Source organism: Hemicordylus capensis, chromosome 5 (assembly GCF_027244095.1).
Source record: "Hemicordylus capensis ecotype Gifberg chromosome 5, rHemCap1.1.pri, whole genome shotgun sequence".
In the NCBI taxonomy this organism is placed as follows: Eukaryota; Metazoa; Chordata; class Lepidosauria; order Squamata; family Cordylidae; genus Hemicordylus; species Hemicordylus capensis.
The window spans coordinates 249,398,104-249,424,918 of record NC_069661.1 but is presented as its reverse complement, the minus strand read 5'-3'; positions in this window follow the sequence as shown (position 1 = coordinate 249,424,918).

Here is a 26,815-nt window from a genome sequence, read left to right as displayed (position 1 = left end):
GGGTCTTTCACTGGCTGTTCATTGTGATGGTTGTATAGAATTATACATGGAACTCTGAATACAAGCTGCCGAGGGGAGCAACAGAAGGGAAGGGTTGTTTCCTTCATGCCTTTCTTGTGGCCTTCTTGGAGGCATTTCCCCCCACTATTTTAGGGGGGAAAAAATTGTTCTTGATGGGCCTTCAATATGATCCAGCCAGGCCGGACTTAAGTCTTACACACAATGGGTGGGTTCAGATGACATGGTAAAAACCAAAACTCTGGTTCCCAGCATTCAGTGTATGTGTGGTGTGGGGCAGGGGTGTATATGATATGCCAACACTGCTAGTTTTACACAACACAACCAACGTTGGCATATTCCCCCTGAATTTAGGTTCCAACTTGTAGCGGATTACAGCCTTTGTCTGAGAGCAGGTTCACAAGAGGGAGAGAAATACTCACTCATCCTTGCAGACTCTTCTGGCAAAGGCTACTCCTAAAACTTTCCTGTGATTCTTGGTAGGTTCTAAAGGCTGCCACCACCACTCCTCTCTATTACAGAGCTTGACCCTCCTTGGACTTGGGGTGGAAATCCCAGGGAAAACTCTCTTTCTTTTGCCATTTGAAAAATACAGAACTGGGGAGAAAGCTGTTGACCAACTGAGACATGTTTGCACCAGAAAGAGAGCAGGGGAACCCTTTCACCCACCCTCCCTTTCTCCTAAGTTAAATATCCACTCGGAGAGGTTGTAAAAGAAAAGAACAAAAAGAAAAACAAATGCATTCAAATGCTACAGACTGTTTCCATCTGTGGCTTTCTCAGCTTTTAGCTACAGGTAAGAATACTCAGTAAGTTACAAGAATACTTCAAAAACACCCCAGATGATGTTGGGGTATTGAATTGTTCAAATAATGAAGCTATTAATGAAATAATGAAAATAATGAAATAACGAAGGTATACAAATTTAACAATAAATAATGAAGCTTCTGACATTCCAAGGAGTCACTGAGGCCCGTCCAGTGACCAGATGCCACAGGCACTCTACCCAACCTCTGCTATTGAGCTGACTGTCTTTTATGTCCCCCCTACCCGCACCAGCAATGTACCAGCAGGATAATCTTCCCCAACTGTGCTATATGAGAGTGGCTTTTGCAGCATACATCACAGCATTTAGGAACAACTATGCTGTAATGGACAATCACTTACAGCTAGGGATTGGCGGAACTGCTCGGTTCCACTCCAGAAAAATTTGGTCAGAGCTGGAATAAGCAAATGTAGTCTCCAGAGTGGATTGTGGGAACAGCAGGGGAGGGAATTCATTATGTCCAAAGCTGCCTTAAGAGAAGAGTGTGGCAGCAGTGCCATCTACGACTCATTTATGCCATTGCAATTGTGCTTAAGCCAATTTAGTCCCATTGAAATAAAATGTCCCATTGCAATGCTAAAATTAATGTGCTCCCAAACATTCTCTTCCAAATTTCCCTCTGTGAAGTTTGGTGTCAGATGTTCTTCAGATCAGTGGCCACAGGACCAGAGATCACTGAAACATTGCACCCCTTCCTTCAAACAATATCATAGGAATATGGGAAACTGTCGCCTACTGAGTCAGATCATTGGTCCATCAAGCTCAGTGTTGTCTACACCAGGGATTCTCAACGTTGGGTCCCCAGATGTTCTTGGACTTCAACTCCCATAATCCCCAGCCCCAGTGGCCTTTGGTTGGGGATTATGGGAGTTGTAGTCCAACAACATCTTGGGACCCAACGTTGAGAATCCCTGGTCTACACTGACTGGCAGCAGCTTCTCCGGGGTTTGAGGCAAGAGTCTCTCCCAGCCCTACCTGGAAATGCCGTCAGGGATTGAAACTGGGGCCTTCTGCATGCTAGGCGGATGCTCTACCACTGAGCTTTGGCCTCCATCCCAAAAGGACCCATCATCCCTGGCTACTGCCTCGGGGGGTCGAATCAGAGATGGGGGCAGAGCAGCTTTTGCCTTTAGCAGTGAATCACAACAAGCTGCCATTGGCAGGTTGTATGTTATATCCATTTATTTACACTACCCAGTTAATGTAGAAGGGGTTCTGCATAACAGCAGCAACAACAATTGTATCTGTCTAGCTGAATAAGTGGCATCTGTATTTGACATGCTAAAATATTTCATTTTGATATTTGACAGTTGATGCAGAGTTTGATAAGTGACATACAATAGCATTTAGTACCTCTCAGAATTTGGCTGATGAGTACAATGATATTTTCTACATGAGAGTCGACAACTTATGAGATTTCATTTTTGCTGCCAGCCAGAACAATAAACAGTTGCCAGCTAGTGCAAAGCATTTGAGCCATAAGATACAATGTCACCTTTTCACTGCAAATTTGATTTTTTCATATTAAAAATTGTTTTCAGAATTTGTGTGGCAAAATGTATTTTGCCTTAAAATGTATTTTCCCTTAGAACATATCTCTTTGGCCTGGCTTTCCAGGGTTTTTAAATCGGTTTTAATATTTTAACCCAGTTTCAGACTTTTTAATTACCGTGATTGTTTAATAGTTGTTTTAAAATGTTTTTAAATTGTTAATTGTTGTTATTTTGTTTTGTTTTGTTCTAGCTCGCTACTGTTTTAATGGTTTGTTTTAATTGTAAACTGCCCTGAGCCATTTTGGAAGGGCAGTATAAAAATCAAATCAAATCAACAAATAAATATGGAAAATGTCTGCAGATTTTGAATATTGTATCCATCTCTGAACTGTGGCAATAATAGCTGTAAAGTAAAGTTTATATTTATGTTTATACCCTGCTTTTCAGCCAAGATTGAATGCCACGGCACCCAAGAAGACACGAGACACAGAGTGTTGGTATAAACAAAGGGCCACAATTTCATTTAACTTGTAATTAACTTTTAAAGAACAGGGATTAGCTCGCCACGCCACACAGTGCGGCATTCCTAGGCATGAGCCAGCAGGGCATGCCTGGCCTATGGCACAGGGCAACACACCTCGGCTCCAAGTAGCCCCAGTGCTCTAGAGCAGGGGCTGTCCATCCTAGCCGGGCCTCTGCCATAGCAGCACCCCCTGGTAGCCATTCAGCAATTCCGGGGAGCTTAGCCTGACCAAGTAGATCATCCAGGGCAGATCTCCCATGCAGTCGCTAGAGAGTTGCCCTGTCCATCCTATAGCAAAACCCTTACCTGAAGGTGCTCACCAGCCGTGAATGTTATTCCCAACAGCACTGAACCTGCCATATTGTGACCGTGAAAAGATTAAGACTAACTATCTAACTAAGGTCAGTACAATCCAGAGGAGGCGAAAAAGGACACACACCAAAAGCCAATCAGGTGAGCGCCCCCAAAATTCCTGTCTGGCCCCAAAAGGTGACCAGCTCAAGCCTGGACTGTACCCTAGGGAGGGAGGGCGGGTGCCTTCTCGGAGCGAACTGAGGCCATTGGCGTCGAAGCAAGCCAAGCAGCCGAAGCTCCGCCCCCGCATGGGCCACTTGGCGAACAGGGAGCCCCGAGGCCCCGTGCCTCTTGCAAGGGGCTGTGGCAAACTGGCTGCACCGCCCAATTGGGTGGCGAGCATCATGATTCCTAAAGCAGCTAACAATTAAAACCAAACAGAGGTACAATATACCTAGCGATAGATGGACAGGAGAAAGCCTAATAATCCATTATTGTTGCTCCTATAGTCCAGGTTCCAGGGTCTTCTCTTCAGAGGGAGGCTGTAGAATGTTAAAACTCACAGGAACAGCCCTTCTATCAATTTATTGATGTAGAATAAAGTAAATGAAGAACTGTCCTCTATGAAGCCCTTCCTATCTATTCTCTATAGGGAAAAACCTCAACACAGCCATTCTACTAAAAATCTCCTAACCAGGAATTGAACTTACAACCTTCTGTATGCAAAACATGTCCACTACCAGTGACCTACATTTCCTGTGCCTAGGAAAAGTGGTTAAAATAGAGGGATATCCACCAGGGCACAGATATCTATTTGTAGAGTTTATTCTTTGTACTCCTGATGGAATCTCATCTAGTTAGATGTCTGATACGATTGATGGAAAACTAAGCCCTGTGGAAAACATCTCTTTTGAGTTGCTGGGCATATAATTGAAGCTTACCTGAAACCTTTGATGAGCAATCAGCAGCTTCACCTTTTGAACTGCTCAGCATGACAAGAGATCTGATATTTCCATCTAAACTTTTCTGTCACAAAGTCTCCAAAGTAGCTGATGGATCAATACCAAACACGATGGGCTTAGGCTTTGACAGAATGTCATTCTCCATGAGAGCTGTCGGAGAAAGAAATCTATTGAGTGTTGGTTTGTCACAGGCAGGAACCATGTTGGTCTGAGGGCCGTTGTTCACAGTCCTTGTTTTTAGGGATGTGCAAATCATTTCGAGGTAGAACCAATTCAACACAAAAATGGTTGATTTGAGTGATTTGTCCTCAAAACGAATCTGCCCTGGCACCCCGGCCAAAATAGAACTTGAATCGAATCTCCCCAGATGTGATTCAAATCGATTCAAGATCCGTGTTTCCCTTAGTCATTGCCATTTCATCATGTCCCTCTGAACTTCTCTGCCACTCTGGTTCCTTGCAGTGTGTAATGATTGGCTGGCAATCCCCTTCTTGGTTGGCTTGTTATCCTGAAAATCCTATATTGCCCAGGGTAACTGTGCCAGCATTGGCTATGGGGAGGGACAAGGGTGTGTTGGAGGCAGATGGAGGGACTTTCAAATGTACTTAAGGAGAGCCCCTGAGGCAGCCATTTCCTTCTGCCTCGTGAAGAGGGAAGAACTGCTGCTGTCTGCTGCTGAAGAAGAAGAAGAAGAAGTGAGGTAGAATGCTGTGCTGAGTGATTTTGTATTTTTCTGCCATAGAGAATAATGGGGATTTGAAGCAGCCCCATTATACCCCTTGGGTAGCTCCTAGATACTCCAGAGCAGGTTGGGGGAATGGCCCCATGGGTGCCACCTACCACCCCACCTGCAAAGCATTGGGCACTAGGATGATTTTTCAGGATTTTTTTAGTTTTAATTGATCTTGTATTTTCTGCCATAGGCAGTAATGGAGATTCAAAGTGGCCCATTATTCCCCATGGGTAGCACCTAGGTACACCAGAGTGTGTATGAGGGTAGGGAATTTTTAAATGTATTTTAGATTCTCTAATGTTAACTAACTTTTTATCATAATTAAACCCTATGAGGAAGCAATATAAAATCTGAGAGTCTAAACACATTGGATTCTCTGATGTTACATTGCTTCTTCATAGGAATTCATTATAAGAATTAGTTCACATCAGAAATTCTAAAATACACAAAAATTCCCTAAAAATCACCAGGGTGTCCCACTGCCTTGTGGGTTGGGTGATAGTTCGCATCCATGGTGCATTACCCCAAAACCCACTTTTGAGCACCTAGGAATTAACAGGGCTATTTTAAATCTGCTTTTATTTCCTATGGCAGAAAAATAGAAAACCACTTAAAGCAACAAAAATCCTTGAAAAATCAACTGTTTGCCTGATCGCTTTGAGTGGTAGGCAGTACCCATGGCAACAGGCCACCCAGCCTACCTTGCTGTCCCTGGCCCATTAAAATCAAATTCAAATCAAATCAAATCTACCCTGGTTCAAGGGCAGCAGATTCGAGTTCAAATCAGGCTGATTTGATTCAAACCCGAATCAAATCGCAAAAAAGCTTTAGTGCACATCCTTACTTGTTTTCCTTCCACAACTCCTGCCATAATAAACATGCACTACAAAATGAGGGAAGCAAGACTTGAAGAACAGTTCAAAGAACACATGTTTTGCATGCAGAAGCTTCAAGGTTCACTCCCTGGCATCTCCAGGTGGGGCTGAGAAGGACTCCAGCCTGAAAAACCTTGGAGAACTACTGACAGTCAGTGTAGACAACACTGAGCTAGATGGGCCAATGGCCCGGCTTGGTATAAGGTCGCTTCCTATGTTTCTAGTACCAGGCTGCCAAAAGTCAGGGCATTTTACTCTGAGCTGTGAAAACAGGGGTGAGGTTAACAATAGGTCTATTAGTGACTCTTGGCGATCAGTCAGAGTGCGGTGATAAAATACTTCTTTGTTTCATGTCTGATTGCTGGATACGATGGCAAAGTCTGATTGCAGAACAGATTGGGCTCATTAGTAAACCTTCTCACATTTTCTTTCCTTCTTGAGAGAGAGTTTGAATCCTTCATTCTGTTGCTACACATTGCTGGCACTTGGAAGATAATCTGTCAGTTCCATGTACTCCCTCTTTAAATTATCAAGATGCATGGAGACTTCCTTAAAGTCTCATTCTTTTTTGTCCATTTCAGTAGTCTTGCAGGAGGTTTTTCTTCTCTCTCCTCTCTTTTTTCCTGCTTCTTTTTAAAATCCTTTATCGCTCCAGCACCAGTAAGTGTTGGGCAACATTATCAGTCATGTCTGCAAGGAAAGGAAATAATAACTGTCAGACTAGCCTCATGTTTCTGGAAGGCTTCCCGACATGCCTGGAAACAATGGCGGGCATCCACTGGCAGTTTGACAAGCTCTGTCCTTTAAGTTATGAGAAAATAATCAGGAGATCAATAGAGGAGTGGAGGCGGTTGAATTGGACTGCATCGGAATGACATTTTCATGTCAATCAGTCCACAGCTTGAAGTGTAGTTTTGCTGGAGAATTTTCACGGCTTGGTTCATTCATTTGTACAGGTAAACAAAGCCAAATTTGGAGGGAGAAAATGGAGAATACTTCAGGCCACATGCAATACTGCTCCTGAGATGGAGATTAATGGATTTGCTGCCAAAAGTTCACCTAAAGCAAAATTGGAAGCAGATCTGGAAGCTTCTCCTTGGGGAAAACATCTGATAAATTCTGAATTCTAAAGAGTTACATAAGAATTTTTTTAAAAATGCTCACGGGGAGGGGCACATTCCTAGAGATTAATCCCTATTTCAGAAAGTCCTATTTTTAATAGTCGGTTGAAAGGCCAGATGAGGCATTCAAAGAGCCAGCCTCAAGTATATTTTTTGTCACCATCACCCCCTACATTTTCCCTCCTGTTTGTAACAGCTGCTGGTGCAGCATTTCCAGCTAGTAGGAATGACTTTATTTAATGCAAAAAAGCTAAAGAAGAGGAAGCACATGTTTGTTGAGTTCCCTTGTATCACGCTTCCTGTTTAATGTACCTGTGAGAGGGAAGAGACATGCAAGCTACAGATGTGAAAAGGGTTTGCACATGGACTATGATTCTGTTCCACACATTACATTAGAAATGCAGTAAGAGGAAACACAACTCACTTGTGCTTCATCTCCCGCAGTTTTTGTTAAGAACACACATGGCCAGGGGTGCAGACAGTAGGGATGTGCATGGAACCATTCTCGGCGGTTTGCTTTGAGATCGAGCCAAATTCAAACTGAACTGCCAGTCTGTGAACTGGTTCATTAGAACTAGCCAGGGGTTTGTTCTGTGCGGTAGAACCAGGTCGAACCAGTTCACCAAGGGGTTATGCTTGTAAAGGGGAATCTGGTGAGGATTCCTACCTCTAAAGGGGTGCAGAGGGCACCTGGTGGGGTGGGTGAAAGGGCACCTTACTGCTGGTGAAATGGCATCTCCATGGCAGTGGTGGCCCCTCTAGACCCTGCCAGCACACACCCCATCAGTGTGGGCCAGCGGAGGCCCTGTTCTGGCCTCCACACATGCACAGAGGCAAATTGTGTGACCTGCACTCATGCACACTTTGCATGATGTCCAGTAGGGTGCCCTCTCACCTGCCCCACTACCCACCCTTTGAACCCCTAAAGATGTAGGAATTCCCTTTGCTTGTAATGGGGAATCCTCACCAGATTCCCCTTTATGAGCATAGCCCCCCCACCCCGTCTGTGCCAGACTATGCTGAACTGGTTTGATCCAAACTAGGCACGGTTCGTTTCGAACTCATATCTGCCCTCTTTTGGGGGACCAGTCCGGTTTGAGCTTGAACTAGTTGAACCAAGTCGGTTCAAATCAAACCTGGTTGAATTCAAACTAGTTCTGCACACCCGTACTGGACAGAGGGAAAGCTTGAGCCTCACTTTATTTTTTTAATTTTATTTTTATGCATGCATGCAATCATTCATTCATTCATTCATTGCAGGGAAGAGGAAAGACATGTTTTTTGGGGAGATGTTTTGCAGGTTGAAGATATAGGTTATTAGGTTTGACAGGTCGGAGTTCAGTAAAGTGAGGTTGGGAGCCCTCAAATGTCTAGCAGGGATCTGTATCCATGCACACAGCAGCCAAAACAAGTGATGGTCCTGGGGCATCCAGTCATGGGGTAAGCTAGCGTACTTCCTGTCAGGATCTTCACTGACCATGGCTCCATTGCACCTGGTGGATCGCTACTGAAAACATGATGTTGGAGTAGATAGACTTTGGGCCTGATCTAGCAACGCTCTTCTTATGTTATTAAGGAGGAACAGAGAATAAAAGTCAAGTTAAACAGGAGGAAAAAAGAGCAATATGGACAGCAATCTTGGGTAGCTTATTGCTTTTGGACTACAACTCCTATCATCCTTGACCTTTGGCCACTGTGGCCAGGAATGTTGGGCTTTGTTGTCCAAAAATAACATGATATTTTTGATTATACCTCAATTTTTTTCTCCATGGCAACATCATCAGAAGGCATAAACTCCCTAAATGCCTGCCTGAAGGTAGTGAAGGGCTGGATGAGAGATAGCTAACTGAAGCTGAATCCAGATAAGACGGAGGTACTTATTGTGCAGGGTTGGAACTTGGGAGATGATTTTGATCTGTCAGTTCTGGATGGGGTCACACTTCCCCAGAAGGAACAGCTATGCAGTCGGGGGGTACTTCTGGACACAAATCTCTCCCTGGTGTCCCAGGTTGAGGCAGTGACCAAAGATGCCCTTTATCAGCTTCGGCTGACACGCCAGCTGCATCTGTTTCTTGAGATAAATGACCTCAGAACAGTAATACATTCATTCATTGCACATTGTTCATTCAACATTGTACATTCATTCAAAGTACATCTACTGGTCACCTCCAGGCTTGACTACTGCAATGTGCTCTATGTTGGGCTGCCTTTGTATATAGTCCGGAAACTACAGTTAGTCCAGAATGCGGCAGACAGGTTGGTCTCTAGATCATCTCGGACAGACCATATCACTGGCTGCCGATACGTTTCCGGGCAAAATACAAGGTTTTGGCTATAACTTATAAAGCCCTAAACAGCCTGGACCCTGGGTATTTAAGAGAACATCTTATTTGCTATGAACCACACCACCCACTGAGATCATCTGGAGAGGTTCGTCTGGTGGCTACTTGGGGACGGGCCTTCTCCATTGCTGCCCTGAGGCTTTGGAACACACTTCCTGCTGAAATAAGAGCATCCCCATCTCTCAGAAAGGTAAAGTGTGCTGTTGAATCGGTGTCAACTTCTGGCAACCACAGAGTCCTGTGGTTGTCTTTGGTAGGGGGTTTACCAATGCCTCCTCCCATGAAGTATGAGATGATGCCTTTCAGCATCTTCCTGTATCACTCTGCTCGATTTAGGTGTTTCCCATAGTCTGGGAAACATACCAGCGGCTTTTCAAACCGGCAACCTCTGGCTTGCTAGTCAAGTCATTTCCACGCTGTGTTATCTCTTAAAACTTTTTAAAAGGCAGTCAAGACACATTTGTTCACCCAGGCTTTTAATTAGATACTGTTTTAATTGTTCAATTTTTAATAGTTTTAACTTTTTAAACCTGTAATTGTAATGTTTTAACCTTTTTATTTGTTGTTTTTATTGTTTTCTTGTAAACTGCCCAGAGACTTGCATTTGGGGTGGTATACAAATATGTTAGACAAACAAACAAACAAACAAACAAATTGAAATGAAATCCAAGGCTGAGGAGAGGGATGGAGGGATAACTTTGTCAGGGGCATGCATTGGTTTTAAAAACAAATGAATAATAAAGTGAATGAGCCATTCTTTTTATTCACTGAAGTTATGGAACCAAATTGAAAAGAAGTCTGAATGAATTCAAAACAAAACAAAGGAGATTTTAACAAATCAGTAACAAAACAAATGAGTGTTTTAATAATGACAGTGAAGGGAGTAACAAAAGAAAGGTGTTCCTGCATGATTTCAGATGAGAAAACAAAGAAAATATGTGGAGGCTGTTTGAGAGATTCCAGAAAGAACTATCGTGATGTTAGGAGAAAGAAGAGAAAGTCCTCTCACATATGCAAAGGAGAGGGAGGTATCCAAAAAGGTGGCTTGTCAGAAAGACCTGTAAAATCTAGTCTCCAAAACTTACCACTGATATGAATCTCTCCTTCGTCTACACATCTGACCCTACCTTGGTCTTTCAGCACCCTCCCTTTGTTGATTTCTCATTGCCTTTTTAAGATTGTATGCTCTTGGGGGCAGAGAACTCTTTATTTTTTCTAGTAAACTGTAAGGCAGGAGTTCTCAATCTTGGGATCCCAGATGTTGTCGAACTACAACTCTCTTCATCCCTGCCACAATAGCCAAAGGCTACTGGTAGTGGGCTTCTTAAGTGGCTCAGCAGGAAAATGTTTGACTAACAAGCAGAAGTTTACCTGTTCAAATCCCTGCTGGTAGCAGCAATATAGGAAGACGCTGAAAGGCATCATCTCATACTGCGCAGGAGGAGGCAATGGTACACCCCTCCTGTATTCTACCAAAGAAAACCACAGGGCTCTGTCGGCGCCAGGAGTCAAAATCGACTTGACAGCACACTTTACCTTTACAGGTAGTGGGAGTTGCCCACCAACAGCTGGGGCCCAAGTTTGAAAACCCTTGCTGTAAGGAATCATATACACCAATGGGACTAGAACAACCAGAGCGTCATCAACAACAGTTGAACAGTTATCATGACCATAATAGGGGTGGGGAAGGGGGAGGGGGGAAGGCAGGGAGAGATGAACCTACCTTCCCCCCAGATAATCGATGATGAGGCAGGTCTCATGATCAAAGAGACCCACCTGGGGAGGGTGAGCTAAGCCCACTCCATCCGCAGATGACCAGCCAGTCTGCTCTGGGCAGTCGCAGCGGCCACCCACATGACTGCCGGCTCCATGACGGAGCCGGCGGGGGCTGGGGAGTTCAGATGCCACGTAGTCCCCTGTGAGCGCGTAGGGCATACTGGAGAGACCCCCGAGCCAGAAGGCTACTTTTAAGCCTCCCAGTTGGGGGACTCCTTGTGAGCAGCCGTGACACGGAGCAATGCCACAGCTACTCACGAGCAAAAAAAAAAAAAAAAAAACGGGTTTGCGGAGCACTCGCTACAATCGTGTGAATAGCCTCGATGTCTGCTTTGGTGCGCCATCACACACCCAGACAATCTGCATTGCCTCATACAGCACAGATCGCTGGAGGCTGGGACTCGTTTTCCCAGCCTCCAGGAATCCCACAATTCACCACGTGATGAGTATGGTGCATTGGGGGATTTCCCCGGGGGTCAGGTGGTCTAGACTCTGTGTATGCTCGGGCTATGTGCAGCCTGGGGTAAATTCCCAGGCTTGCGGGGAAGGCAGTGCTGAGATTGCCCGCGATTCTGGTGCTGCACACAAGCAGTCAAACCCAGGCAGTGCTCCCAGTTATCCTGGCCACCAGAAATCTCACAATGCACCGCAGTGACCGCACAACACGCACAATGCATTGGGGGATCCCCCCATGGGACAGGTGCTCTAAGCACCTATCTCTGTGTCTGCTGGGGATAAATATAGCCCCAATGAACACACGATCCCAGAGCCCGGGTTAAGGGCTCACCTGAGTCCTTCCTTAACCCTGGTTAAGAGCCAGGCTTCAAAGCGGGGCTAGGCAGCACTGCCCCACCGGGATCGGACCCAATCTCAGCGGTTTCAACATGCAGCCTAATCCAGGCTGGGATACACATGAAAACAGCCTCTATGATTACTTGTTCATTTTGTTGCTGTCATTGCTGTTCAGCCTTTTCATTTATTGGAAAATCCAGGTCACAGTCAGACATCATATTGGCATTTGACTTTTACTCTCATCAAAATATGCAACACTGCAAAGTTTAACAGTCTCTGTGATAGGATCACATATTCTGAAGCTTCCCCCATTCAGTGCATAACTTATGAATAGTCCTTCTCCACTTCTGCAATCTAATTTCAAGTCAGAAGCTAACAGCCTCCCTGGTGAGGTTCGCCTGGCTTCGTCACTTTGTTCTTTTATACTCTAGGTAAACACCGGTTTGTTCAAACAGGCCTTTTAAATTTGGGTTTTTACATTTGGTTTTTCAAATTTGTTCAGATTTTTAACTAATTTTGTAAGCTGCCCAGAGATGTACGTTTTGGGTGGTATAAAAATGTGTTAGTTAGTTAGTTAAATAAATAAATAAGAGATGAGTTTTTAAGCTGTTTTAAAATTGTATTTCGTATTTTATTTTTAGCTTTTTTTGTCTGTTATGATTTAATGTGTTATGTGTTTTTATTGTATGTTTTAACCATCTGTTGTGAGCCTCTCAGAGCACAATTTGTTATGGGGCAGCTAACAAATAAAGTTGTTGTTATTATTTAGGAATATATCCATATGCTTTGCATCCAAATACTGTAATATTCTTTAAGTTAGGTTTTGTCCCATTCCACAGTTCAAAGGGTGTTAATCTTTTAGTCTATTCTGCAAATTAGTTGCAGTCATTACAGCTTCTCCCCATTTTTTGTTTTCCAGACCTGAGTCAAGAAGCATATTTCTAGACATTTCAGTCAAAGTTCTGTTCTTTCTCTCTGACAGTCCATTTGCTCTGGAGTATAAGATATTGTTCTCTCATGTTCAATTCCTTGTTCTTTTAAGTATTGCTCAATATCCTTCTGAGTATATTCCCCATCATTATCAGTGTACAAAGTCTTCTATTTTCTTTCAAACTTGTTGCTAACTCTAGCCACATATCCTTTAAGTTTTGGGAACACATCATTTTTCTCTTTGAGTAGGTAAGTGCAAGTATAGCGAGAAAAATCATCTATGAACATCAGGAAAGAGATATTCTTTCCTGGTGTCTACTAGAAGGGCCCACAAATATCACTGTGAATCAAATCCTCATTGGATTGTGTTTCTGTGGTTGATGAATATGTGCCTCTTGTTGCTTTTGCTTTAACATATTCAATCCATTTAACTTCAGATTTGAATGGTTTAACCTGTAGGTTTCTTGCCAATTTTTTTTTTAAACGAATTTTGAAATGCATTCCTTACTTGGATGTCCAAATTGGCAATGCCAAAGACGCATGCAATCTTTGTGCGCACAGTAACTTTTAAAATGTTTAAAACTTATTTTTTCACCCAAGCTTTTTAACTGGACTGTGGCTTTAAATTGTTTTAAGGTCTTCATTTTTAATCTGTTTGATGTTGTTATGAATGGCCCAGAGATGGAAGTTTGCGGCGGTCTACAAATTTGAAAAATAAATAAATACATATTTTTTCGGTCTTTCATCAGACGCTTTCCTCCTTTGAAAATAAAGCAAGGGTCCCTTCTGAAAAGAACTCCACATCCATGCCTTGTAGCTGTTTTAACACTCATTAAACTGTTTTGCAAACTTGGAAGATAGTATGCCTCTGGAATATATACTTCATTCACTCTATTTGCACCAAGATTTCACTTCAGATAAACTCCCTTTTTCTTATGCAAAAACAAAGTATATATTACTTTTATGTCCCACGCTTATCTCAGAGGAATCTTGCAAATTACTGAAGAAATGTGAAGTAGCTCCACTAGCCAAATACATGTTGTTTCTACTTTGACTTGCATCAGCCTTGCAGATGATTTCTTTCGCAGCACACAACTTTTTAAAATCTTTTCCAGCATTATTTTCATTGCTTTCACTTTTGCAAAGGCAAGTTTGTTTGTTAAGAAGTCAATTTTTTTTTTATTCCCAGTTACTCTTATTCCCATTTCTCTGTTGAGAATAATTCCCTTGCTCCTTACTAGGACAAGCATACCTCAAATGCAAGGTGCTCCGACATATAGCATTGCCTACCATCAGCTGCTTTGTAGGCCTGGTTTTTAACTGATTTCTCCTTTTCTGTTTGCTTTTTCAAATTAAAATCTTGCAAACATTTCTGCACAAAATTCAAAGTCAAATTTTCTTTAATTTGCAGGAAATTGGCAATATTCTCATATTCCTTAGGCAAAGTATTAAGCGAAAATCCAATTTTTGCTGGTTCTGGCATATTTATCTTTTGTAGTTCCAACTCTCTCAGTGTTCCCAAAAATGAGTATATGTGCTCTTGCAAATGCTCTCTCTCTTTGAATATTTTATTACATATCTGCAGCATAAGATAAACTTGACTATTCTTGGTTCTTTGTTAAAAGACCTCCTTCAGTCTTTCCCACATCTCTTTTGCTGTATTTTTGTCTTCTATATGATAGATCAACTGATCACTTACAGTCAGAGATATGTGTTGCATGGCTTGCTTGTTTGCAGAATCCTATTCTCGCTGCTTCTCTTCATTCTGTGTTGGTCTTTGTTCCTCCAGAACATAAGATAGTTCAAGAATATTCAGCAACATCTTCACTCTGAAGGACCATTTTCTGTAGTTTGTTTCACTCAGCATTTTAACAGTGGGATGCCTCCCCACAGATGCAAAGGTAGTCATCTTGTCCAGCTTTTTTTGTCTATAAACTCTTTGTTATCTTGCAACTTACTGCTTCACAACTGCTTCACAACATATGCTTCACAACATAACCAGTGTTCCCTCTAAGGCGTGCACGTGTGTGCACACTTGCACATTTTAAAATGTCTGCTCAGTTAATTTTAGATCCTGCTCAAGTTAAATCAGGAAGGCCCCACTCTGAATGCATCTGCACACACAATGCCTTGATAATGCCACCCAGAACAAAACTCATTTCGCACACAGATGAAAAAAATTAGACAGAACACTGCAGATAACCCAATGTTGCACAGAAATTACTTACCTTCTATAAGTAATTCAACAGGAACCAGTTGCAGGAGAGTAACAGCAGGAGAGAGGGCATGCCCTCAACTCCTGTCTGTGGCTTCCAGAGGCATTTGGTGGGCCACTGTGTGAAACAGGACTAGATGGACTAGATGGGCCTTCTTGGGCCTGATCCAGCAGGGCTGTTCTTCTGTTCTTACGTTCTTAGGAAGCCAACTTTAGCTGAGAAAGAAGAGTGTGATATTTATTACTTACTAAACATAGGCTAAGAAAATTGTAAACAGGCTAACAATCTCTTATGCAGAGTGAGGAAGAATGTCTCAGTTTGAAATTCAGGACAGCGAGTAAGAAGCCGATAAACAAAACTGCGACTCCACCCCCAAGCCAATACATAGAGACAAAACGTACAGACAAGCATGTCTAGTACAAGAACTGAGACAGTGCTATGGCAAAATCCCAACAAGGGGTCATGGCAGGGAGACAATTAGAAGCCAGGAGGGTCAAAACAGGAGCTGAGAGCCAGTAAACACTCCAGAAGTCAAAACCAGGAGCAGCAGGCACGGCCGGTGGAGGGGTGGCAAGAGGAACTTTTAAGAGTAAATCAATCAGTGCTTACCTCTGCTCTCGCTGCACCCGAACACTGCTCGGAGCAGAAGCATGCCACCCAGCACCCTCTGCAGTGGGGGATCACCTCCACCACTCACCTGACCTCCTTGGAGGCAGTCCACCACCGGCAGCCAGATGAGTTGTGGAGGCGATCGCCCATCGCAAGGGGTGCTGGGCGGCTCACTGCTGCTCCAAGCAGCATTCAAGTGTGGCAAGAGTGGAGGTAAGCACCGATTGATTTACACTTAAAGGTGCCACCCCCCAGTGGCACCTCGTCACCACCCCCCGGTAGTGCCCCCACTGGCCACTACAGCTCAGGCGTCATCGGGAGCCAGACAGAAGGTCAGACAGAAGCCAGGAATATGCCAGAGGTCAAACCAAATAGACATTGGGTGCAAAACAAGACACCTGCACAAACAGACAAACTCGGAGAGGAGAGCTGGTCTCATGGTAGCAAGCATGACTTGTTCCCTTAGCTAAACAGGGTCCGTCCTGGCTGCATATGAAAGGGAGACTAGAAGTGTGAGCACTGCAAGATATTCCCCTCAGGGGATGGAGCCACTCTGGGAAGAGCAGAAGGTTCCAAGTTCCCTCCCTGGCAGCATCTCCAAGACAGGGCTGAGAGAGATTCCTGCCTGCAAATTTGGAGAAGCCGCTGCCAGTCTGTGAAGACAATACTGAGCTAGATAGACCAACGGTCTGACTTAGTATATGGCAGCTTCCTATGTTAATCGTGGTTGCTCTTTTGAGAGGAGAGCTGGTCTTGTGGTAGCAAGCATGACTTGTCCCTTTAGCTAAGCAGGGTCTGCTCTGGTTGCATGTGAATGGGAGACAAGAAGTGTGAGCATTGTAAGATGTTCCCCTCAGGGGATGGAGCTGCTCTGGGAAGCGCATCTATGTTCCAAGTTCCCTCCCTGGCAGCATCTCCAAGATAGGGCTGTGAGAGATTCCTGCCTGCAGCCTTGGAGAAGCCACTGCCAGTCAGTGTAGACAATACTGAGCTAGATAGACCAATGGTCTGACTCAGTATATGGCAGCGTCCTATGTTCCTAATACCCCAATACTAAGGCAAGGAGGCTGTTCTCATGAGCAGCCATGAGCAGGTTAAGGCAGCCAAGCCTGCACTTGGCTACACATGAGAAGTCGTGGGAGGCGAGTGGCTGCCACCGCTGCCGAGGTGGCAAACCCACCTGTGGAGCCTGCAGCTTGCAGCTGGGTCTGGGCGACTGCGAAGCTCCCAGCCAGCATTGGGGGAATCCTCATAATGCATGCACACTCACATGGGCTGGGACAACATGTCCCAGCCCCTGAGCTTCCGCGCTGCCCGAGGAGGTAGCTGTGCGTCTGGATGCACGATCTCTGCACCCAGCCTGGAGAAAGGGATCGTTTGTGGGGGAGGTAAACATTGCACGGCTTCTTCCCCTCACTCCTTTGAGCCCTAGCTCACTGATCGTGAGCAAGGGCTCAAGGTGTGCTTCCGACAGGAAGCCTCGTATGCTCTCCCAGATTGCAGGGAAGTCAACAACAGGCCTCACAATGCAGCTTCACCACAAGGAGCAAATGAGGGTCGAGTCCTTAGCTCAAAGAACTCTGACAGAAGGCCTCAGGTGCAATCTCGGGCAACACCTCCCTCAAAATGATGGCAGTTGCAGCCTAACAACCTCTGTGAACCCCTGCCTTATCCACAGCAAGCATGTGTATGGTGGGGCGGGAGAGAGCTTTAAAAGTTCTATCCAATACCTTCTTCCTGTTTTCCAGTTCTAAGGGCTGCAGATGGTGACATGAGATACCCGAAGCAGGCGCCAGAAAGCAGCTGCATCCGACAAAACTGTGAACAGGCGTTTGGACTGTCTGTCGGCAAGTTCCCTTCAGTCACGCTTTTCAAGAGTCACAATTTCTAAATTAAAAATCCCTTGCTTTCTGCCAGCTGATAATGCCATATGCTGCTGTTCTCTGGTGCTTTTTTTTTTTTTAAATGCCGCTTTCCGGGCTGTTTAATTTTTTGAGGAAAGTGATTCCTCTCCATTTCATTTAGGTTAGCCTTTGACTCCCCCTGTGACATTTTGGGCAAGATCCAGCTAAAGTTAAATATTTTTGCCCCATTGTTTTCACTGGGAAAGATTTCAGTACAGCCTTAAATCTCTTAATGAGATCAATGAGACTTAAATGTAAGACCACACCAAATCGTATGTCTGTTTCCAAAAGAGCTAGAAATGTTATGCTCGGGTGAGAAGGAGGTACTGGCAGACTTGGGTAATCCACAGATATATTGGTTTCACAAAAAATCTGAAGAAGAAAAAAGCTAATGGAGCAACCCCCACAATGTAGCTGAATGGAGTGGAATGCCTGCAGACTCAATGGGAAATTAACAGACAACCGGAAGGACAGAGCTATTGGAAATCAGTGGTTAGGATGGGAGAAGGAGGGCTTAAACAAAAAGAGCAGAAATTATCAGCTTGAAGAATACATTCTGAAGACCAGGAGGGCTGGTCTTGTGATAGGAAACATGAATTGCCCCATTGCTAAGCAGGGTCCACCCAGGTTTGCATTTGAATGGGAGACTACATGTGGGAGCACTGTAAGATACCCCCCTTAGGGGATGGGTCTGCTCTGAGAAACGCATGAAGGTTCCAAGTTCCCTTGCTGATGGTGCTGAGAGAGACTTCCAAGATAGTGCTGAGAGAGATTCCTGCCTGCAACCTTGGAGAAGCTGCTTCCAGTCTGAGTAGACAAAACTGAGCTAGATGGACCAATGGTCTGACTCGGTAGAAGGCAACTTCCTATGTGCCTATGTTCCTAACCCCTTCTGCTTCTGAGGGAGGAATGTGCCTTAAGCCTTCACCATGCTCAAGCACAAGTTTAGTTAACACACACACCCCAGAGATATACTGCAACATTTTGTTGTGGGTCCATACTTGTTTTCTCTAACAGGGATGTGCACAGATCTGGCGGGGGGTGGTTTGAAGGCGGGGGACATACTTTTAAGGGTGGGGAAGGATGCCCTTACCCCTTCCACTGCGTTTCCCCAGCTGGTGTTCCATTTAGAAAGTCTCCATAAGGGCAGCATACCTCCCTGCTGCCCCAGTGTCCTCCTCCTTGGCTGGATGTACAAGGAAGTACCCAGCATGCGTGCACACATCTTGCACGCTCGCATGCCTGCCCGGCGTGCACGCAAGCGAGTACGATGCCGGGTACTTCCTTGTACTTCCGGCCGAGGAGGACACTGGGGTGGCACAGAGGTACGCTGCTGCCCCAACAGAGACATTCTAAATGGAGCGCCAGCGGGGAAAACGCGGCGGGAGGGGTGACAACACCCCCACACACACCCTCAAAGCTATGCTCCCTTTATGGGTTTGAATGACCAGGGTTTGAATGACCATAAAGTTATGGTCGTTTGAACCCATAAAGGGCCTCCGAACCAGTTCCGTGGACATCTCTAATTCCAATATTCTCTTTAAAAGTAGTACATTGACCCAGCCAAACAGTTCACCAAAGAAATTCCCACCAAATATGCACATTGGTTGTTTTCTTGACTGCTGCTGCTCACTGCCATTTTCCTTGTTCTTCACACCATAAAGGAATGGCACCCTGTCCTGTCCTGAGGCAGATCAAAGTCAGTCAGGTTCATGAATTTAGGATTAAATGGTAGTAAGGCCACACGAAGCCAAGGACTTTGACAGCAAAAAAGAAAGAAAAAAGGCTTTGGGGAAAACAGCATCAAACAATGCATATGTGTTGGTGGCATGTGTCAAAGAATCATCAAAGATGTAAGACACTTTTCAAATCAAAATTAGCATTTGCATTGCAATCCTCTGCATATTTACTCAAAAGTAAGACCCACTGTCTTCAGTTGGGTTTACTCCCTAGTAACTGTGTTTGGGATTGCAGCCTAAATGAGTTAAACTGGGTTCTCAAATGTGAGTCCTCAGATGATGGACTACAACTCCCATCATCCTCACCTATAACTGGGCTGACCCTTATCCAAAACTGTTGCCTGAGCTAGCCTCCCCTTTCTCCCGAGTAGGCTCATTGGCATGGAGGTCCTGACCATCCAAGGTGAGTTGAGTAGAATGCTTTACATTATTTAGACGGTAACGGAGCTTTTTATATCTTTTTAGTAGCTTGGATTATTTTGACCAGATACTACAAGTACTTCTAAGCACATGGTACTTTCCATCATATTTCTCCACTTGATAAAGACTAAATTGAAATGGAGCTCACTGGGTCACCATAGCGGATTTTTACAAAATGGATTGAGTGGATTTCTATAAAATGGATTGATTCATTTGCCCATTGAAATATATTAAGTTTATTTTCTACAAGTGTGGATTTCTAACAAGTGAGCTGATTCATTGTACCATTTTATGCTGAATATATTTTGAGCTCTGCGTACTTTGGTTTTGGATATGGGAGTTCAGTGTATTTATACAAGGTATATTTTGTTACTATGTATTCCTGCACATTAGTAGTGTCTGTTATATTCTTTATTAAATGGTCTTTGAACTGTATGGGGGGATATGTTTGAGTTATTCATATCTGATATAGATATCTCAGTACACACTGTCTGTCTTTGCTACTAAGGATGCCATTCATACAGATCTGAAGATTCCAAAATTGAATCCCAGTAGATCCTGACATATGTCTTTTCTGCTGACCAACTCTTGTTGAGAACAAAACTTCTAATATTTTAATGTCCTTATACAAATCTATGGTGCAGCCACATTTGGAGTACTGCATACAGTTCTGGTCACCTTATCTTGAGAAAGACATTGTAGAAATGGAAAAGGCACAGTGGAGGGCCACCAAGATGATCAGGGGCCTGGAACACCTTCCTCTAAGGTAGGCTACATTTGCGGATTTTGTTTGTTAGATAAAAGGTGACTAAGGGGAGACATGATAGCGGTTTATAAAATTATGCATGGTGTGGAGAAAGTGGATAGAGAGAAATTTTGCTCCTCCTCTCACAACACTAGAACCAAGGGTCATCCCATGAAACTGATTGCCAGGAGATTTAGGTCCGACAAAAGGGAGTACTTTTTCACACAGCACATAGTTAATCTATGGAATTATCTGCCATGGAATGTGGTGATGGCCCCCAGCTTGGATGGCTTTAAAAGGGGCTTGGTTGGACAAATTCATGGAGGATAGGTCTATCAGTGGCCACTAGTCTGGTTTAGGGATGTGTGCCAAAATGGTTTTGCTGGTTTGGTTTGAATGCAAACTGGATTCGAACCGACCCAGCCCAGTCCATTTTTGTTTCTGGTTGAACCAGACCTGGTCCAGTCCGACTACTGGACCAGCTCAAACTGGTTCAGAGCTATACTGGGAAAGGGGGATCCAGGGAGGATTCTCCTTTACCATTAAAGGGGCAGTGGGGCTATCCTAAGCCTAAAGGGGTTGAGAGAGGAGTCAGTTAGTACTTACAAGTACTATAATTAGCAGTGGCCATGGGTGGAGCAGCAGAGGTGGCAATGGCTTCCCACCACCCCCGGCTCGGTTAGAACCAGGCCTGGTTCGGTTCGAACAGACTGGCCAAGGCCAGTCTGGTTCAACCTCAAACCTGTAGAACCAAGACGGTTCGACGTCAGGCCCGGCTTGAACTGAGCCGGCTCACACACCCTTAGTCTCGTGGCTATAGGCCACCTCCAACCTCAGATGCAAGATGCTTCTAAATACCACTTGCAGAGGAGCAAAAGCAGGTAAGAGGGCATGCCCTCAGCTCTTGCCTGTAGGCTACTCAGAGGCATCTGGTGGGCCACTGTGTAAAAAAGGATGCTGGACTAGACAGGCCTGAACAAGTGGGGCTCTTCTTATGTTCATGTTAGCTTGAACAGGGCATGTGACAGAAGGAAGGAGACTGCCATCAGAATTTTGTCTGAAGCAAAATCCAAGGCAAAATTGAAAGGTCCTGGAAGGTCAGGTGAAGCAGGTTGTGGGAGATTACGGTAGATCAGCCCTGATCTTCTCCCCCAAGTGAACTAGAGAATTCTGTTTCAAGAACAATTGCTGCCGTAACTTTAAAAAAAAACACTTTTTTTAAAAAATCAAAGAGTTCTGTTGGAATTTTCTGGCCTTATTTGTTCGTGTTAATGAACAAATGTTTCTCCCCCTATAATTGATGGTTTGGAGTAGACATGTGGACTTTTTTGTTCACTGATTGCCTCCGCTATTGTTGTAGAAGTCTTTAAATTGGTAGCCTAGCACTCCATTTCCAATTTTTTCCTCCTCATGTTGCAATTTCAGAGTCAGTTAAGTCATCTGATGATGTTGTTTAATTCGCTTAGAAATAACAGGTTTTGTGGAGCAAGTGAACTGCTGCTAAGAAATTATAGCCCGTTGAAGCAATTGGGACACTTTTGTGGGTGACATATGCACAATTTTTTTATTTTAAAATTATTATTGTGCTCTTTTGAATTCTTCATTTATTTATCCTTCAGATATTGCACTAAGAATGTGCTCTGCAAACCCATCTGGATGCCTGCATTCAACTGGTTTTGATTGCAATCCTGTGCATGGGCAGGTTCCTGAAATCCTCATTCACCACAGTGGGATTTCAGCTACAACTCTGCACCAGATTAGAGCTTTTGACTCAGAACAACTACTAACCACCATTGGAGATTTGCTCCATTCTGCATTGGTCATAGGAACACAGGGATATAGAAAGCTGCCATATACCAAATCAGAGCATCGAACCATCTAGCTCAGTATTGTCTACACACAGACTGGCAGTGGCTTCTCCAACGTTGCAGGCAGGTGCTTTGTTGTGGCCTTTTCCTTCTAGTGTGCAGTCCAGTATCCTCATTAGTTTGGGGTGAATGGCCAGTATTCTGCACTGCGAACCACCAGTGTTAGGAGCCTGCCGGGCTGTTGTGTGACATGACAGGCAGCCTGGCCGATGCTGCAAAGGCAGAAATTGTCCAATGAACTAAAACAGCATGTAGGCACTTATGTCAGGCTGCTTCAGGCCTGCTCAACTTATCTCCCCCCCGCCCGCTGTTTTTGGACTACAACTCCCATAATCCCCATCCACAGTGGACAATAGCCAGGGATTGTGGGAGTTTTAGGCCAAGGTCTGCAGGAGAGCGGAAGCTGATTGTGGATCCAGCCACACAACATTAACCATGCCTTTTATGCTTCTTTGTGCTTATGTGTTTGAAAAGCCATTCTGAGAGAATCAAGATCAGGACCAAGACATGTAGCCCCTGGAGGGAAATTATCTTTGCCAACAAGGGGAGCTTTCCTTCCAGACCTAATAACACATTTTGAGATGGGAGCATTTTCAATTTTCTCAGCTCCCACCTTAAGAAAGTAGGGTGTGTCACAAAGTCTCAGTAGCTAGTATTCACTAGCCATCAAAAGCCATCAAAGAAACCATGGCAACATGCAAGGAGACCCCTGCTGGGAGGCTGCAAGCAGCCTCCCAGGCTCCGGAGTCTTTCCAGGATGCCCCGAGCACTCATGGGGGGCATCCTGGGACTCCTGGGGACTGCGCAGCCTCTGATCCCCATAGCTCCTGCTGGCTCCATGACAGAGCCGGGAGCCGTGTGGGAGGCCAGTCTGTTGTCCAGCTATGAGTGATGCTTGTCTGCAGGGAGAGCGGGATAAGTCCACTCTCCCCGCAAGCCATACAGAAGCTGTTCTCACAAATTGTGAGAAGAGCTTCAATGAGGTCATTCACACAATCAAAAACTGTGTCTGGTTTGGGAGCTGTATGTGCTCCCAAATGTTGCTTTTCTGGAAGCAAGGTAAGAGGCAAACCTGGGTAGAAGTGATTGTGTGGAAGCAATGTAGGAGGAAAGCCTGGGCAGCTTTCCCTCATGTGTGGAAGATTTGTGTGCTTCCACACAATAAGGGTATTCTCATGATAGGGAAAAACTGAGCTAAAGAAATAATATTTTTACATCTTCATTTTCTACCACTTTTTCAATTTGATGGTCCCAACAATTTTTGGCTACAGGAAGCTTGTATTATTTGCAGATGTTCCAGTGTATCATCCCTGCTACCTTGTCATGCCTTTGTTTGCAGTCAGTCTGTGCATCCTTTACACAACAGCTGATTAGGTGGTCCACTGTTTCATCTGCTTCTTTACAAAGGCGGCACTTGCTGTTTGTTGTTGACTTTTCTACTTTTGCTCTTATTGCATTTGTTCTTAGTGCCTGTTCTTGTGCAGCCAGTATTAAACCCTCTGTTTCTTTCTTCAAGTTGCCATTCTTAAGCCATTGCCAGGTCTTGGTGATGTCTGATTTTCCACTTATATTGTGCAAACATTGACCATGCAGTGGCTTATTTTTCCATTTTTCTGCTTGGTTCTTGACTTGTTCTTTCTTGTAGGCCTGCTTTGTTTCATTGGTGTTGAATAGTTTTGCGTTATTGACCATTTCAAGTGCATCTTCTTCACTGTCCTTGATATATTCTTAAAGGCCTCTTTTCTCCTCCTCTACTGTTTGATGGACTTGCAGCATTCCTCTTCCACCTGAGCTGCAAGGGAGGTAGAGCCTATCTACATCACTGCGGGGGTGCAGAGCATGATTCATGGTCATGATTTTCCTGGTCTTACGGTCTAGCATCTCTAGCTCCGCCTGGGTCCAGTCTATTATTCCTGCAGTGTATCTGATAACAGGCATAGCCCAGGTGTTTATGGCTTGTATGGTGTTCCCGCCATTGAGTTTGGACTTGAGGATTTTTCTAACTCTCCTGATGTATTCACTTCCAATTTTTCTTTTAACTTCAGTGTGTGCGATGTTATCAGCCTGGAGAATGCCCCAGTATTTGTAATGTTCTTTCTCTTCCAGGTTCTTGATCTTGCTTCCATTGGGCAGTTCTATTCCTTCTGTTTTGCTTATTTTCCCTCTGTTCATTATTAATGCAGCACACTTGTCTAGTCCAAACTCCATTGCTATATCGCTACTGAATATACGGACAGTGTTTAGCAGTGATTCAATTTCTGACTGGGACTTTCCGTACAACTTCAAATTGTCCATGTACAGCAGATGGTTGATATGACTTGATTTTTTAGATGTTTGGTATCTGAGGCCTGTTTTGTTTAGTATTTGTGAAAGTGGGGTCATAGCAATTAAAAACAACAGAGGGGATAGTGAGTCCCCTTGGAAAATGCCTCTTCTAATGCTAACCTGTCCAAGTGTCTCGCCATTGATTGTTAACTGTGTACTCCACATGCTCATCGCTTTGTTTATAAATATCTGAATGTTTTTGCTGACACCAGTTGTTTGTAAACATTTTAGTATCCATGTGTGAGGCAATGAATCGAAGGCTTTCTTGTAGTCAATCCATGCAACACTTAGATTTGTTTTTCTTCTCTTGCAATTTTCTAAAATCATTTTGTCAATCAGCAGCTGGTCTTTTGTGCCTCTGGTGTTTGGACAATTTCCTTTCTGTTCAACTGGAAGCTGTTAGTTAATAAGTGTTGCATCACCTCATCTGCTATTATTCCAGTTAATAATTTGAACATGGTTGGCAGGCAGGTTATTGGTCTATAACTACTTGGAACTGCACCTTTTGCTGGGTCTTTCATGATGAGATGAGTTTTCCCAGTTGTTAGCCATTGTTTAATATCACCTCCTTGCAAAATGTGATTGATTGTCCCATAATCCCCTGCTAAAGTAGCAAAGAGGCACCTTTTAATGTGGTGATTCTCTTTATTTAGCAGGGGGAGAGTAACTAACCCTATCCACCCCCAACACAGTACCTCCAGTGACTGTTGCTGGTGTCTATCTCATATTTCTTTTCAGATTGTGAGCCCTTTGGGGACAGGGATCCACCTTATTTATTTATTATTATTCTGTGTAAACCACCCTGAGCCATTTTTGGAAGGGCGGTATAGAAATCGAATGAATGAATGAATGAACAGTTTTGATAGTTGTTTATGAAGGCTTGTTAGGAGTTTAAGCCAAAAGCCATGCAGTTCATCGTCGCCTAGAGCAGTCCAATTTTTAATTTTATTTGCTCTTTCACTTATTAACTCTGGTGTTATTATTAGATCTTGCATTTGTTGGTTACATTTTTTTTACCTCTTCCATCCAGCCTGCTTTTTTATTATAATCTATTGGATTGTCCCATAATTTTCCCCAGAATTGCACTGTTTCTTCTTTATTTGGTGTTTCTATGTTTTTTGCAGTTTCTTCTTCTATACTTTGGTAGAAACGTCTCTGATTCGACTGGAATTGGAGATTCTGCCTGTGTTGTGTAATTCTGGCTTCATACCTGCTAATCTTCTTTGACACTGCTGTTATTTGCTGCTTTATTATTTCCAGGACTTCTCTAATTTTCCTTGAATCTAGGTGGTATTTTTGGATCAGATACTGTTTGGTGTTTTCATTCTTCAGCTTCTTGTCTTTTATATCTTTCAATTTACTAGCATCTGATCTAAGCCTGGCAATTTTATTTTCTAATCTAATCTTCCATTTAGGTGATGTACTACTTTCTTTTTTTACAGGTCCGTTGATCTTATATCCGAGCTCTTGTGTTGTTATTGTTGGTGCACTGTACATTACTTGGTTTGTTTCTTGCAAATTATTGGTTTCTTATTTCTGCAAGTGCAGCATTGACATCTTTTAATGCCTGAGCAAGTTGTTTAAATGCCTGAGCAAGTTGTTAATAATTAATAATAATAATAATAATAATTTATTTTTTTACATTTATATCTCGCTCTTCCTCCAAGGAGCCCAGAGTAGTGTACTACATACTTGAGTTTCTCTTTCACAACAACCCTGTGAAGTAGATTAGGCTGAGAGAGAAGTGACTGGCTGAGAGACACCCAGCTAGTTTCATGGCTGAACCAATCGTGTGAAGTCCCTCAGTCATTTCTACCCAGATTTTCCTCCTACCTTGTTTCCACACAATTACTTCCATCCAGGTTTTCCTCTTACCTTGCTTCTACACAACTGAGAACTAGGAACACACACAGTTCCCCAAACCAGAAAACCCGGGTGGAAGTGATTGTGTGGAAGCCAAGTATGTGGAACGTGCTCCCTGCTGAGATACAATCCTCCCCATCTTTGGAAATTTTCAAAAAATATCTGAAAACCCTTCTTTTCACCCAAGCTTTCTCAGCTTCCTAAATTGTGGGGGTTTTAATTTTGGGTTTATTTTAAAATTCAAAACCCGATTTCAGGGTTTTTAATCACTGTAATTGTTTAATTGTTGTTTTAAAATGTTTTTAAATTGTTAATTGTTATATTGTTTTTTAATTTATTTTAGCTCTTTACTGTTTTAGTAGTGTGTTTTAATTGTGCAAACAGATCCCAAACCCGGCTAGAACACAGTTTTTGAATATGTGAATGACCTCAATAGCTTCC